This window comes from Coenobita brevimanus, chromosome 104 (assembly GCF_032717465.1).
Source record: "Coenobita brevimanus isolate Jiangsu-jjx chromosome 104, ASM3271746v2, whole genome shotgun sequence".
Taxonomy (NCBI): Eukaryota; Metazoa; Arthropoda; class Malacostraca; order Decapoda; family Coenobitidae; genus Coenobita; species Coenobita brevimanus.
The window spans coordinates 45,487,894-45,505,237 of record NC_137057.1 but is presented as its reverse complement, the minus strand read 5'-3'; the positions used below and the strand labels follow the sequence as shown (position 1 = coordinate 45,505,237).

Below are 17,344 nucleotides of genomic sequence, written 5' to 3'. Positions count from 1 at the left end.
AGTCACCTTGGACAAGCAGGGATACTGGGGGAGTATTCTTGACAAACCCCCCTACCCCCAGGGACAGATGGCATTTCAGGCCATGTTAGAATAAAAAGAGCACCTGTATACGCAAAACAAATCAATATCTCTCCTTCCCACTACTCCACGTAGGCACTGCTTGTGTTTATCTTTCAGGGTTACCCCAAATAAAGGAAGAAATATGACATAGCTAAGCAATTAACACTGACAGATAGATATATATATAGATATATAGACAAATTTAATCCCTTAAAATCGAGTGATGTCCTTTTCAGTTTATTCTTACTGCTACCAAACAACTTTATCCAGCTCAGAGAGGTATCTCATTCTGAAGGGGTTTATCAAGGCATTATCCATTAGGCAACCCTTCCAATTCAAGTTTATCCTATGGTGAATAAGATCATCAGAAGACAGCAAAAATAAACTGAAAGACATCCCTAATCTCAAAGGACTATACACATTTTGTGACGGATACTAGTGAATGTTGAATATGCCTAAATTACGTTAAGTTCAATGCTCCATAAACACACAAGCTTATTAATACAGCACAAATTCTGCAAGTATGATATGACATTCCTGATAAAAAGTACTGAACAGCAATTTGCAATTCAGACTACCATACAGTCTGGAGAGAAACTAAGAAGATCCTTGCCCATGCCCCTTAAAGGTAAGAATCCACAGAGCCGTCCATGCACACAAAGGTGGTGTTTCTGGATATGGAGGCACTTTTCATACCTGTTGCCACTTCACTCTGGGTGACAGCCTTTTTAGTTTATGCTTGCTGCTACCAGTGCTTGGTGGGGGCACCCATCACTCCCAACATCCACTCACTTGATGTAGTGCTGCCTACTTCTTCCTTCACTTTTTATAATGTTTACATCTGTCTACCCTCCTCTGTTCCCACTGCTCCCTTTCCTTCCTGTCACTTTCTAATTACTCTTCTTTCTATTTCAGGTGGCTCTATATTGAGTGACAAATCTAATGGTTTCCTGCAATCCAGGAAATCATTTACCATGCTGGATGGTAAACATATAATAAAAAAAAGGGGCAGAAGTGAAGCCTATTATGGAGTTCCTGTTAAATGGGTGGAGAGATGAAAATGCGGCACTGATTCAGGAACCAAACTGTGCACTTTTCCCCTGCACCCTGCTGTCACAAGGCACCACTGACCGCAAGCAAACCTCAGTTCACTGCACGGCTTGGCCCTGCAGGAGCAACAGTTTGCCTACAGTTGATGGGTCTGCTCGGTCAAACAGACTGGGGTTGATCATCATCATCATCAGCAGCAGCAACAACAACAGAAACAACTTGTTACTAACAGACAGTTTTATTCAACTTTGGAAAGACTTTCTATACTGAAGGGATTTATTGTATTAACTTGCTACCACTGACTTACCTCTATAGAAGACCTAGCTCTGCAGGTGACATATTCCATGAAAAACCAAATAAAATTTAAGTATTTTATTTATTTGTGTGAGTGCTCATTACAGCTAAAGCATAGCAGATGATGACCTGAAAAATTTGCCCACTCATTTCAATATGCTCTCGTCCATCTCATCCCCATAAAACTGGTATCAGGTGATAAGATTAAAAAAGAATTGAAAGCTAAGTGAAATAATGAGACAGTGAGAATAAACTGAAAAAGACAAACATACTGTATACAATATATACGACATAGTTGCATTCTAGACTCGAGTGTCCTGACATTTGCCACTGGTATGGTATGCATTTTCATTTTATACCGTAAAATGGTCCACCCCACTGTAACCCTTTACAATATTTAGCACTGCTGTACACATTTATTTGGCTAACATCTGATGTTATTTTTTAGATTCGAAGATAAATGGTATGGAAGAAGAGTGGAACAATACTTTGGTGAAAGCGATGAAGGAAAAAGGGTGTTTGAGAGAGAGAAAGAGTAAGAAAGATGAGTAAGCATAGGTAGCATGGAGGAGCTTCTGTCACAGCCATCCCCTGTTCAAGGGCTTGTAGGAGGACGCAAGGCATCAGAGATGATGATGACGATAGTGATGGGAGATACTATACTGTATCAAGAAGAGACTCTTGTTGTGGCCTGAGGCTCACATGAATGTGAACTTGGTGCAGTGCAAGCTGAAGCTGCCTCCCTCCTGTAATCCAACATCCTCCTCTTAGGAGATAAGGAATTAACCCATACCCTGCAGCTCAGGTAAATCAAGCACCTCACCTGTCATGGAAAACATCATTTTCTAAAGCATCTCCTACTGATGTCTTGGTTATACTCCCTCACAGAGAATGTGACAAACCATTTGTTTACTTGTATAAATTTTAGAGCTGCGTATGCTTTTATTTTTCAGTAAGAATTTCCTGAAGTGGTTTTTCACTCACACACACAAACATCCAAATCTATTTTAGTTTCACAGTAACAATAACCAATAACAAAAGCAATCCATAAAAAATAACATTTTACAGTAATTAGTACCTGTCAGAGCCACATCCTATGTGATAAGTAGCTGTTGAGATTTTAGTACAAATGGGCAGTAGAGCAACCCCCAGTTATATCAGTGCCACAACATGATGGCACCCTTCTCCAGTGCCTCATGATAAGAAATAGTAAGAAATAGTTTCCATTAACGGCTCCATTATGATAGCAACGTCCATTCTTCCTATCATCTTGACTTCCCTTGAGTATGAAAAGTTTTTCCAAGTTGAATTACAATCATCTGGCAATACCAACTTTATCTCTATTGCCTTTCTCCCTCTTGGAAACTCACTGACCGAGGACACATTAACAGAACTGCCTCCAGGGTACTTATTCTTCACATAACTCTGCAACTTCTCTCTCACCAAAATTCTACTTTACTCTCTTCTTCATAAAAAGCACTATAAACTTCGACACTAATCTCTTCTTCATGTATAGCACTATAAACTTCAACAAAAATCCTTCTAGATCCTCATTACCTCTTCCATATCACATACAGCAGTCTAATATTCCAAGATCTATATATCTGTAGCCAGACATCCCAATCCCATAAAGGGTGGCCACAAACAAATCGCCCTTCATGTTGCCCTGCCATTTTGAAGCCCTTCTCCCAACTCACACCCCCTTCTCTCATATACCTTTCCATTCCATCCCTAAATCTCATCCTCAGTCTCCTCCCCTCCTCCTCACGTACATACTCTCTCCTCATTAGTCTCTCATTCTTCTTCCTCCTCTCTACATGACCAAGCCACATCCACATTACAATGCTCCTTCACTTCCTCATTTCTCAGTCTGTCTCTACTCCACATGCTCCTCTCAAATAATTCATTTCCACTTCTCTCACTCTTGACTTGTGTCCTTCCAACAAGGTCCAAGCTTTGCTTCCATACATTTGAGTTGGTATCACAATACTATCATGCAGTGACTTTTTTTACTTTCATGCTCACATCCCTATTTCTTATCACTGCTTTCAATGAACCAGTGACCTTTCTTCCCTGCTGTACCCTTTCAAGCACTTCATACTCTAATCTTCCGTGATAAAATACAATAGTAAGGTGTAAGTCCTCCTACATCTTCACTCTTCTTCCATACCATACACAGCAGTCTCAATACTGCAAGACACAATACACAGACAAGTTCTCATCAGTGAATGATTTATTATTCCATAACAAACTAAAATTCTGACTAGGCTATAATAAAAACCGAACCTCTTATAGGTCAGGAAATGCAACTGCTTGAAAACTTACCCCTAATGAATAGGGGACCGGGCCCTATGTTAGCCCGGTCGTGCTTGAAAAGCCAATTATAAATGTCTGCAGTTAGAAAGGTATGCTGTTAACCCCTTCAATATGGCAATATACTTACCCCCACTATCTCCTGAGTCTTTTTTCACCTTACGAGAGACTTTTCTGACTGCACAGGTTAGATGTAGCCTAATCTTCATTAATTCCTTCAATCCAAAAGGCCTATCTGAAGCAGGACAAAACTATCTAGAGCAGAGGTCAGCAACCCTTAAAGCTAGAAGAGCCATTTATTTTAAAGTTTCATAAAAATGTAGTACTCTCAGAGCCACAATAAAAAAAACTGTCTCAATCCACAGTACTTTTAAACCTAAACAAAACATTACAGTGATATTGTTCGAACTACAGTACTTAATAGCATAGACCTTTTCTATCTATCTATCTATTGCCAGACGCCTCAATCCCGTTTGGGGTGGCCACAAACAAATCGCCTCCAAGTCGCCCTGTCCCCCGCCATTTCACTGCCCTGCTCCCAACTCACACCCCCCTCTCTCATATACCTCTCCACCCCATCCCTCCATCTCATCCTCGGTCTCCCCCTCCCTCTTCCACCCTCCACCTCACTCACATACATTCTCTTCGCCAGTCTTTCACCCTCCATCCTCTCCACATGGCCAAACCACCTCAAAGTTGAATTAAAAATCTAATGTTGCCTTGCATGTGTTATTTGATGCCTTCATTCTGAAAGAATAAATAATTATTTATAATACGTGTAGTGGGTGGTATGCGGGATGATGAGATAGTGATTTTGGGAGGAGACTTAAATGATCATGTAGATGAAGCAGCACAAGGTTATGAAGGAGTGCATGGGGGATGAGCGTATGGTATAAGGAATGCAGAAGAGGAAAGGATACTCGAGTTTGGGGAGGCAACGGACATGATTGTGTGCAACACATATTTTAGGAAAAGAGACAGTAGGTTAATTACGTATGAGTCGGGGGGAAATAGCAGTCAGATAGATTATTTTCTGGTTAGGAGGGCCGATAGGAGGTTAGTGAGGGATGTTAAAGTTATAGGAAGTGAGGAGTGTGTGCAGCAGCACAAACTATTGATTTGTGATATGGTGCTTAAAGAACAAGGGATGAAAAAGAGGACTTATGTACCTAGGAGGAAAATATGGAAGCTGAAAAACCAAGTAGTAAGGGATGCCTTCTATAGCGAGTTGAGGAGATTGGTGGCTGAACAGGGAGCTGTAGACAGAGGCGTTAATGAACAGTACAGAGCCCTCAAGAACAATTTCTTGAGAGTTACTGATGTAACATGCGGTTGGAAAAGAGGACCACCAAGACATAAAGTAACCTGGTGGTGGGATGAGGGTGTAGAAGCTGCAGTTAAGGAGAAAAGAAGGCTTTTCCAGGAATGGAAGAAGGACGGTCGCAAAGAGGAATATCTGGCTGCCAAGCGGAGGGCTAGAAGAGAGGTATACAGGGCAAAGTCTGAGTCACAGAGACTATTACTTGATAACCTAAATCATGGGGAAAGGAAAAATATTATATTTAGGGTGGCAGGTCAGGTGAAGAGAGATAATCAGGATATTATAGGTGAGCAGTGTGTGAGGGCAAAGGAAGGAGTGTGTATAGTTGTGAGTAAAAGATGGAAGAAGAGCATAAGACAGTATGGGTCAGTTGGGTCAAGGATTGTGTGGGTAAAGTTGAAAGTTGGAATACAAATGTGGGCGACTGCGTGTGTGTATGCGCCAACGCAAGATCGTGCTAGGAGAGTGAGAGAAGAGTTCTGGACAAATGTGGAAGTGTGCATGGAAAAGTTTGGAAGGAATGAGAGAGTGTTTTTGATTGGTGATATGAATGGTAAAGTTGGTAATGTGAAGGTTGTTACGGAACAGAGAAAGATAACGTACACTTTAAGTGAGAACACGAAGAGTCACCACTGTCCCGCAAAGTTCCAGGTTCAAAACAAAAGAGGTAAAATTACAAGTCAAAGTTTAATGCACAAACTAACAACAAAACATTCAGAACTCATAAGGATAATGTAATGGCAAAAACAGGTTAAATATATGGTTAACTGCAATAGCCTCTATTAACACGAAATTAGCAAGAGTAAATTTATCTAAGTCAGCCCTGATAAAATGAGATACCAGATAATACTCAGTGAATGCCAGATAAATAATTACAGATACAAACTATTATCAAAAATGACTTACATAAAGAACCCTACATGAATTACAAAAACTTCACTAGGCCTACAAATTAAACTTATGCTATACAGTACAAGAAAAAATGCAATAAAAGTAATACTCAAATTACACACAGCTGCTAGATGGTTGGAGATTTCTTGAGCACTCACAATAATAATATCTGTATAGGGGAGGACAGAGATGTGAACAAAGTGAGGAGCAGATCTAAGTGGCAATGATGCAGAGACTGAGCTCATTATATAGGGGCCAGCAGAGCCTGATACAACTTGTAATAAGGACGCGCAAATGAAGCGATGGGGACAAACGGTCGACAATCCCGCACTGAATAACAGAAAGGACGACTTACTCTACTATAACGGTAGAAGGGGGGGACTGAGGCAGAACACGCTCGTGATCAAACATGCAGCATACTGTGCGTTAAAAATTACACAAAGGATGATGAAATCATAGGCTATGTAACACCTCCCCACAAAGAAAAAAGAAATTTACAAAGGAAATTTCTTATTACTCTAAAACAATCTGTATATGGCACTACAGACCATGCAAAAGTCTTTCCTAATAGTACAAAACATGAGATCTCCCTAGCACGTTCAGTCATAGGTACTTGCCAGTATCCCTTTAACAAATCAAACTTACTTATGTACCTAGCCTTTCCGATCTTGTCTATGCAATCTTCCACACGAGGGAGAGGGTAAGTGTCTGTTTTAGTTATCTGATTAACACGTCTGTAGTCGATGCAAAGCCTCTGTGACCCACCTGGCTTAGGGACCAGAGTGACAGGAGAACTCCACTCGCTCTGACAGGGCTCAATCATCTTGTGGTCCAACAGGCAGCCAAGCTCCTTCTGGATGAGAGGAACTTTCACTGGGTTCACACGGTAAGGAGGCAATTTAATTGGCTTTTGCGTCTCCAACATCGACATCATGCATCAACACAGTGGTTCTTCCTGGAGTGGCACGGAACACTTGCGGGTACTCCTGCAGTAATGCCGAAAACTCCTGCCTTTCCTTAGGAGGTAGATGAGAAAGCTTAGTCTGGAGATCATTCATGATATCAGGATTCTTCCCCAAACTATCACTCAGGCTCATGCTGCATGGGAGAACTTCACTTGTAGACTCGGGTGGAACAGCTACAGTGCAGACTGGATTATTTTCGTCCCGCCTGTGATATAACTTTAGCATGTTGATGTGACATAGTTGCTTGTTCTTTCTACGATCTGGTGTGGCGATGACATAGTTGACATCACTGAGTTTCTTCTCCACGAAATAAGGACCACTAAACTTAGCTTGAAGAGGTTGCCCATGAACTGGTAGCAGAATCAAAACCTGATCTGGCTGAAAGTGGCGTAACCTGGACTTCTTATCATACCAAGTCTTCATCTTCTCCTGAGCAGCTCCTAAATTCTCTCTCGCCACCTGTAAAGCAGTGGACAGCCGTTCTTTGAAATTCATCACATACTCCAGCAGGTTGACGTCATCTTCCTCCGACAGGCAGCATTCCTTGAGTAACTTAAGGGGTCCTCTTACTTCATGGCCAAACAGTAGTTCAAAAGGTGAGAAGCCCAGTGATTCATTTGGAGATTCTCTTGCGGCAAAACACAACGAATGGAAGACCTTTATCCCAGTCTTTCTGATGTTCCAAACAGTATTTCTTGAGCATCGATTTGAGTGTTTGATGATATCTCTCCAACGTTCCTTGGGTCTGGGGATGGTAAGCTGAAGACGTGATCTGGGAGATGCCCAACTCTTTCAGAGACTGCTTGAAAACATTTGACATGAAATTACTTCCCCGGTCTGACTGTACCTCCTTGGGCAGACCAAACTTTGTGAAGAACCCTAGCATTTCCTTAACCACGTTCTTTGCTGAGATATTTCTAAGTGGAATGGCTTCAGGATAACGAGTAGCCATATCAATCATGGTCAACACATAAGAAAATCCTGAAGAAGTCTTAGGAAGAGGGCCCACAATATCCACCAACACACGGGTGAAAGGCGCCTCAAAAGGAGGAATGGGAACTAGAGGTGCAACCTTTTCGGTCTGATTACACTTTCCCACAACTTGACAGGTGTGACAAGACTTACAATACCAGGAAACATCCCTGAAGATACCTGGCCAGTAGAAGTGTTTCAAAATGCGTGCCACAGTCTTCCTCACTCCAAGGTGTCCTGCCAAACTGGTATCATGAGCCACTCGAATGATATCCTGCCTACAAACACGAGGGATGACAACTTGATGTACAACCTCCCATTCACAGTCGGCTGATGCTGTTGGCGGTCTCCACTTCCTCATAAGTACTCCTGACTTTACATAATAACAAGTAGAAGCACCAGCTGACTCTTCCTCACTGCAAGCAGAGTTAGCTAGACCTTTCAACTCAGGGTCAGCAACCTGCAACTCAACCAACTCTTGACGAGACAAATTATCAACACTACGGGGTACTGCCTCATCTGGTGAGTGGTCCAAATTAGCAAGAAAGTGTCAGCTAGGATAACATCATCATCATCATTATCCTCTAAATCACCAGTAACTTTAGACTTAGCCCTAGTGACAGCACATGCAGGGAACACATCAGGGACATCACAATCCCGGGACACAGCCACTGGCTCACTAGACAACTGAGGAGCTGGACACACTTGACTTCCACCAATATCATTTCCAAGTAAGAAAGTTACACCTGACATTGGGAGTGTCTCAACCAACCCAACCATAACAGAACCATTAACAAAACCAGACTCTAAATTCACTCTGCACAGAGGAACAGAGAAGTAATTATTCCCTACACCTTGTAAGATTACAGTTTCATCAGAGGAATTAACATTAGAGCCTAGAACACTGGTCAGCATAAGGGATTGGCAAGCACCTGTATCACGATATATTTGAACTGATTTCCTGTCATTACTGTCCAGAGGACTGACAAAACCATCAGACAGGAAATTAGCACATGAACTCTTGAGAGTGTCACCCACGTTACTGCTCAAAAGAGGAGCTCCATCATGAGAATTTAAGTTACCCCTCAAAGCAGGTTCAGTTAACTCAGTTAAAGAATTCTGGGAACTCTCAAGAGTGGACACTAGACCAATTGACTGAATATTTAAAGACTCCTTTTTGTTCACATCACGCTGTCTCCTGAAACATCTCTCCGTAGTATGACCAAGCTTACTACAATAAGTACATTTACTTTTCTGAAATCTAGAGGTGAAGCTGGTATTTACTTCCTGAGAAACATCATCCTTATTCTCTTTCCTGTTACCTGTACTCTGAGTAGAGGCAACGCATTTACTCTCAGCTTTCCCTTTTTCTCTAGAATATCTCTTGTGAGTGAGAACATACTCATCAGCTAAAACTGCAGCATCAGACAAATTATCTATTCTTTTCTCATCAAGATATAGACTTACATCTTTACTAATACACCTTTTGAAATCCTCCAGCAAAATCATCTGCTTAAATTTACCAAAATCAGAATCCACATTCTTAGAATTTAACCACTGCTCTAACAAATCTTCTTTGATTTTTGCATACTCAACATGGGATTGCTTATCTTGCTTGTAAGTTGTCCTAAATTTTACTCTATAAGCTTCAGGAACAAGCTCATAGGCCTTGAGAATCAAGCTCTTAACTACATCATAATTATCACATTGATCCTGAGGCAAAGATGCATAAGTTACTTGAGCTTTACCGGTGAGAACAGTTTCAAGGAGTACTGGCCAATACTCCTTAGGCCAATTAAAACCTGTAGCTACCCTCTCAAACAACTGAAAATACTTTGTTAAATCAGATTCATTAAAAGGAGGGACAAGTTTAACATTTTTAGCCACATCAAAATCATCAGAGCAAGATGATCCAGTTCCACCTTGTTTCATGCGATACTCATGGTCTGCCTGAATCCTGGCAAGTTCAATTTGTGCCTGAGCCTGTACCTGTGCCTCTTCAATACGAGCATTTGCCTCCTTAACATCAGCCTCCTTAGCACGTGCTTGAAATTCAGCTTCCTTCACACGAGCCTCCTGCAGGGCTAGCTGTAACTTAGCTAATTCAATCTGCGTTTGCTCATTTGGAGGAGTTACATTAAACAAGCTTTTATTAATCATGCCAACAATTTGATCTTTAGAATGATGAGAGTGAACTGCAATTCCCAATTGTTGAGCAACAAGCTTAAGTTCATTCTTTGTTCTGTTTTCTTTATCACACACTGTTTGCACATTTGACAAAAAATCTTTGGCTTCATCAAGTGTAGAAATAGTAGCCATCATGAATATATCACAGTCACAAAATATCAAACAATATCCTTATGATAATATCCTGAATATCCTGGCGAGGTCGCCAAATTTATGTTACGGAACAGAGAAAGATAACGTACACTTTAAGTGAGAACACGAAGAGTCACCACTGTCCCGCAAAGTTCCAGGTTCAAAACAAAAGAGGTAAAATTACAAGTCAAAGTTTAATGCACAAACTAACAACAAAACATTCAGAACTCATAAGGATAATGTAATGGCAAAAACAGGTTAAATATATGGTTAACTGCAATAGCCTCTATTAACACGAAATTAGCAAGAGTAAATTTATCTAAGTCAGCCCTGATAAAATGAGATACCAGATAATACTCAGTGAATGCCAGATAAATAATTACAGATACAAACTATTATCAAAAATGACTTACATAAAGAACCCTACATGAATTACAAAAACTTCACTAGGCCTACAAATTAAACTTATGCTATACAGTACAAGAAAAAATGCAATAACAGTAATACTCAAATTACACACAGCTGCTAGATGGTTGGAGATTTCTTGAGCACTCACAATAATAATATCTGTATAGGGGAGGACAGAGATGTGAACAAAGTGAGGAGCAGATCTAAGTGGCAATGATGCAGAGACTGAGCTCATTATATAGGGGCCAGCAGAGCCTGATACAACTTGTAATAAGGACGCGCAAATGAAGCGATGGGGACAAACGGTCGACAATCCCGCACTGAATAACAGAAAGGACGACTTACTCTACTATAACGGTAGAAGGGGGGGACTGAGGCAGAACACGCTCGTGATCAAACATGCAGCATACTGTGCGTTAAAATTACACAAAGGATGATGAAATCATAGGCTATGTAACAAGGTGGATGGAATAGTTGGTGAGTGGGGTGTGCCTGCCGAGATAGATGAGAATGGGAGTGCGTTAGTGGACATTTGTGCTGGGAGGGGGTTGGTGATAGCCAATACCCTCTTCAGGCATAAAATGATCCACAGGTATACATGGCGAGTGATGAGAAGGGTGGGTGGTGAACTGAATGAAAGGAAGGCAATGATTGATTATGTGTGTGTGGATGAAAGGATGCGAAGATGTGTAAAGGATGCAAGAGTGTATAGAGGTTGGGGGAGTGGACTTTCTGACCACCACTTGGTGGTGGCCAGAATTAGGATGCAAGTGAGATGGAGGAATAGAAGAAGGGAAAGACGAGAGGAAGGAGTAGTTGCAAGGAGAGTGGAAAGGTTACAAAAGGATGAGAAAAAGGCAGAGTATAAGAGAGAAGTGGAGGAACGATTGGGCAAATATATATGAATTGGAGCAGATGGGAGACGTGGAAGGTGTATGTAAGATATTTACAGAAGAAATATGTGCAGCATGTGATGTAGTGTGTGGAAGGAAGAGAAGACGGAGGGGGGTGCAAGGAACAGCGTGGTGGACTGAAGAGGTGAAACAGGCTGTGGCACAAAAGAAGAAAGCATACAATGAATGGATGAGACATAGGGGCGTGGAAGAAGTTGAGAGGCGGAAGAGAGAGTTATATGTGGAAAGGAAGAGAGAGGTGAAAAGATTAGTAAGAGAGAGTAAGAAGAGAGTGGATGAGGAATTTGGAAGGAATTTGAGTGTAAAGTGGAGGGACCGTAAGAAAGTGTTCTGGAGAGAAGTAAAAAGAGTAAGACAGGGTGGAAGTGAAGTTAGCAGGGGAGTGAAAGATAAAAATGGTAGATTATGAGTGGAGAAGGGAGAAAAAGTGAGCAGATGGAGAGAACACTTTAAGAAATTGTTGAACGTAGAGGATGGAAGTAATGCGAGTATAAGTGGCTGGGGAATGGCTGGGAGAAGGAGGGAGGTGAGAAGACAGGAAGAAATCAATAGGATAGAAGTTGTGGAAGCAATGAAGAAAGTTAAATCGGGGAAAGCCCCAGGAATTGATGGAGTGTGTGGTGAAATGCTGAAGCATGGGGGAGAGATAGTAGTAGAATGGATGTGGAAGATGTGCAGATTGGCCTGGGAGGAAGGTAGAGTCTTGGAGGATTGGAAGTCAGGTATAATTATTCCCTTGTACAAAGGAAAAGGGGAAAAAGAAGTGTGTGGTAATCATAGGGGCATTTGTCTTCTTAGTATAATAGGAAAAGTGTATGGTAGGATACTTATAGACAGAGTTAGAGAAAGAACAGAGAAATTAGTTGGAGAAGAACAGGGAGGCTTTAGGAAGGGAAGAGGTTGTGTAGATCAGATACTCATTCTTAGATCTTTAGTGGAAAAGTTTCTAGAGAAGGGAAAGAAGTTGTATGCGGCTTTCATGGATTTGGAGAAAGCATATGACAGGGTGGATAGACAAGGATTGTGGAAAGTGTTAAGAATATATGGAGTAGATGGGAAGTTGTTGAATGCTGTGAAGAGTATGTACGATGTCGCGAAGGCTGCAGTGCGTGTGAATGGTGAACTAAGTGAATTTTTCTCTTTGAAAGTTGGTTTGAAACAGGGATGTGTCATGTTTCCATGGTTGTTCAATCTGTACATGGATGGGGTAATAAAAGAGGTACAAGGTAGGGTAGTGGATGTTGGAGTGGCCCTGGTGAAAGAGGATAGTGTTTGGAAACTCCCTGTACTGTTGTTTGCAGATGATACTGTGTTGTTGAGTGAAGACGAAGGGGAGCTGCAAGGCTTGGTGGATGAGTTTGAGAGAGTGTGTAAGAAACGGAGCCTAAAGGTGAATGTAGGGAAGAGTAAAGTGATGGTCTTTGAAAGAGGTGAAGTTAGTGAATGTACAGCGAGGTCAGATGGTGAGGAATTGGAAAATGTGAGTACGTTTAAGTATTTGGGTAGTGTGATGAGTAAGGATGGAGGTTTGGAGGGTGAAGTGCTTGAATGGGTACAGCAGGGAAGAAAGGTTGCTGGTTCTTTGAAAGCAGTGATAAGAAACAGGGAAGTGAGCATGGAAGTGAAAAAGTTACTACATGACAGTATTGTGATACCAACTCTAATGTACGGAAGTGAAGCTTGGACGTTGTTGGAAGGACACAAGTCAAGAGTGAGAGCAATGGAACTGAGTTATTTAAGAGGAGCCTGTGGAGTCACGTGGAGAGACAGGCTGACGAATGAGGATATAAAGGAGCGTTGTGGTGTGGATGTGGATGTGATAGGAAGCGTTATGAGGAACACACTGAGGTGGTTTGGCCATGTGGAGAGGACGGAGGGTGAAAAACTGACGAAGAGAGTGTATGCGAGTGAGGTGGAGGGGGGAAGAGGGAGGGGGAGGCCGAGGATGAGATGGAGGGATGGGGTGGAGAGGTATATGAGAGAGGGGGATGTGAGTTGGGAGCAGGGCAGTGAAATGGCGGGGGACAGGGCGACTTGGAGGCGATTTGTTTGTGGCCACCCCAAACAGGATTGAGGCGTCTGGCAATAGATAGATAGATAGATAGTGTGTGAAGAATGATGAAGGAAGGGTAGCGGTGAACAGTGAGGATATTAAAGATGCATGGAGAAAGCATTATAAATGGTTGTTGAATGAGGAGTTTGACTGGGACAGGGAAAGTTTGGAGCCAGCAGATCCAGTGTCTGGACCTTGGCCTTTGATTGATGCTGCTACTGTGAGTGAGGCAACAGGCAGGATGAAGGTGGGGAAGGCAGCAGGTGTGTCTGGGTTGACTGCCGAAATGTTGAAGGCCTAAGGCGATACAGGGGTGAGTTTAGTCACTAACCTGATAAATATGATTATTTATGAGTGTGTTGTCCCAGATGATTGGCTGAAGAGTGTAATTGTAAATGTATATAATGGGAAGGGTGATGCCTTGGAAAGAGGAAATTATAGAGGTATAAGGCTTTTAGATCAGATAATGAAGGTAATGGAAAGAGTTCTAGAAGGTATGATTAGAGAAAGAGTGAATATTGATGAGATGCAGTTTGGGTTTATGCCAGGTAGGGGGACCACTGATGCCATATTCATTGTTCGACAGCTTCAGGAAAAATATATTGGTGGGAGAAGGGATCTTTATTTTGTGTTTGTTGATTTGGAAAAGGCCTTTGACAGAGTCCCTAGAGAGGTGGTGAAGTGGGCAATGAGAAAGCTAGGCTTGGAGGAGTGGCTGGTTAGGGTGGTTATGGCCATGTATGTGGGTGCTCACATCCAGGTAAGAGTGAATGGAGATTTGAGTGATGAGTTTTCCGTGAATGTTGGTGTGCATCAGGGGTCAGTCTTGAGTCCCATGTTGTTTATCATGGTACTTGAAGCCCTCTCACGTGACTTTAGAAACAGACTCCCGTGGGAGTTGCTGTATGCTGATGATTTGGTGTTGATTGCAGAGAACGAAAGGGAGGCGGAGGAAAGATTTAGGAAGTTGGAGAGATGGTATGGGGCACAAGGGTGTAAGGGTAAATGCAGATAAAACAAAAGTGATGATATCTAGGGTTGGTGGTGGTACTGTCAAAGAAGAGGGAGAGTGGCCACGTGCAGTTTGCCACAAGGGCATGGGAAGTAATTCCATCTTGTGCGGTGTGTGTGATAAATGGGTGCATAAGAGATGTAGTGGTATCAGAGGTAGACTGTGAGATAATGCTGATTTTATGTGTACGGCGTGCCGGGGTGAGCAGGTGGAGATCGTCAGACGTGAAAGGATTGAACTTGCTGGTGAATCTCTTGAGTGTGTGGAAGAGTTTTGTTATTTGGGAGACATGTTGTGTGCTGGAGATGGGGCTGGAGCTAGCTCTGTGGCTAGGGTGAGAAGTGGTTGGAAGAAGTTCAGGGAGCTCTTGCCTCTCCTGACATTGAGAGGACTCTTCCTACGTGCTAAGGGGTCTTTGTATACAGCATGTGTTAGGAGTGTAATGCAATATGGTAGTGAGACCTGGGCAGTGAAGGAGGAAGATATTCGCTGGCTCAGACGTACAGAAATGACAATGATTAGGTGGATATGCAGCGTGTCCCTGCGTACAAGGCCTGGAGGGGCAGGGTTTACGATGGAAGAGTTGAGAGGTAGGATGGGACTGGGGTGTATTGGTGTTGTGATGAGGAGAGGTAGATTGAGATGGTTTGGACATGTGGAGAGGATGGGGGATGATAATTGGGTGAGGAAGGTGAGAAGTATTAATATTGGGGGTGGGGTTATGAGGGGTAGACCGAGAAAGACATGGGACGAGGTCATTAAGTGTGACCTCAGGGTTAAGGGACTGAACAGGGAGGCTGCAATGGATCGTGCAGCGTGCAGAGCCACCATTAGGTGACCAAGGCCGACACATACAAGCATGTTGGAGCCTTTAAAAACGAAAACGAAGCTCCTGGAGCTGCAAAAATGTCCTAAAGGAGCCGCATGTTGTCGACCTCTGGTTCAAAGGAATCATAAGTAACCTACAATATCATATCCGGATTCAAAGAGTCAGCATCACCTTCCATACCCTGGGGTGGCCTTTTACATATCTCTTACTGCACAAGGTGGAAGGGACAGATAATCTCTAGGACTCTGGGAACCATGAAACCAAGCTGCCTTGATCTGCCTCCCAATTTCTAGTAGGAATGATGATGACAGTAGCAGCTGTAGCCATAGCTTCACCTAGACATAAACCTGGTGGACTACAGACTGGCTGCCCTTCCCCTGTAGCCAACCAACCTCCTTCTGGGGGGATATAGGGATCTTTGTAAGTCCACCACCCAGTTGTAATGACACCACCACATAAAGGCATCCATCACTAGCATTTATGATGCTGATAATAACTAGCCATCTTTCTGTTAGTTTAGGCAGTTGTCACCTCTTACTGAGCATTCCAGTTTATTTCCTTATGAAGCATGTTAGCAGTCTTTTATTCAGTATATTCTTCATGAAAGCTCTATCACCATCAAGAATATATACATGTCATAGCTGACTATTAAGACGTAATGTTAAAAAAATAAACAAAATCATGGGTAAATGCGATTCTCATCTATCGCTTACGGTAACGCGATTCTGCAGACCCTATGACCCCCACGTTTTATATCATAATAAAACAATATCAATGCGATTATAATACATCCATATCAGTAATCACCGAGCTGTGAAAGGTGAGACCAGATTAATTTGCGCAAACAACAAACATTACAGTACACAAACACATTACATCACAGCCACGAAGACCTCCCGACCGGACAATGAACCCACCTATAACAGTATCTACAGGACCGAACAGTGGGAATCAGAGACAGAAACAGAGAAATTCATGACATACTCACTCAAATCACAGGCCTGTCACCTGCATGGAACCGCTCCAGAAGAAATTTAACTAAGTTTTGTGAAACTCCGCAGCAACTGAGGCACCACCAGGCAGCACACCAGCCCTCAGCATGTAAACAAATAATGGCCAGTCTCCCCGCCTTCACAGTTGCCAAATTCGTCACAAGTATCGCTAAACTGGCACTAAAAAAAAATGATACATTGTTAATAAATACAAAAGTATACCAAAATTTTATACAAAATGGTACAAAATCTTTAAGTTATCCCCAAAACTTTGTAAAAGTTTTCATATCACTAGAATTCATACTGCTAGACGTTTAAAGTTACTGATAAAATGGAAACAAATATCTCAATCTAAGAGCGTTAAATTGACAGCACTACCTGCTTACTACGCGTGCATGACAATTTAGCGCTGTCTCCGAGTTTCGACGGAAATTATCAATTTTATTTATATTTGGGCGATATCCTAGTTATTTATAGCAGATGTGCCTAGCGATTTGTGAAATTTTGTGTACCGTGCAACATCCTAGTGCATTGCAGCTTTCCACAGCGCTACTACACCCACTTTACGTACATGACAGCATTTTCATGTGCTCTGAACTTTAATTTTTTCATTGTAATGATGTGTCTAGTGTGTTAGTTACTTTACTGCATCAATGGTAAAAGCACTTGGTAACCACTGCCGTAACGCAAGCCACATTCCTCATAAAAGGCGTCATAGTCATTTAACTGACAAACAATTTTGCTTTGCGGATATGTTCATCGCCATCAACTGAAAGTTGAGGATACGCCCACCATCTTCCCACTTGATATTATGTTGCTACCCTCGGGTGACAAGCCAGTTTCATCAACTCAGGAAACCGTTTACAACGTGGAAGGTATAGGTTACAACCAATGAATGGACGTTTGATGGTCGAGTGGGTTAAGACCTGTAATGATACATGTCTGAGGTTG

General features: G+C 42.2%; 1 protein-coding gene across 1 annotated transcript in view; it reads right to left on the bottom strand.

The window, feature by feature from the left end:
- Nucleotides 1-16,523, bottom strand: part of l(3)87Df (cytochrome c oxidase assembly factor COX20 lethal (3) 87Df) — a 71,100-nt gene extending 54,577 nt beyond the window's left edge. The window contains exon 1 of the mRNA XM_080285056.1: nt 16,390-16,523. The gene's annotated coding sequence lies outside the window, so the exon portion shown is untranslated. The remainder of the gene's footprint in view (nt 1-16,389) is intronic.
- Between the last annotated feature and the right edge of the window lie 821 nt (nt 16,524-17,344).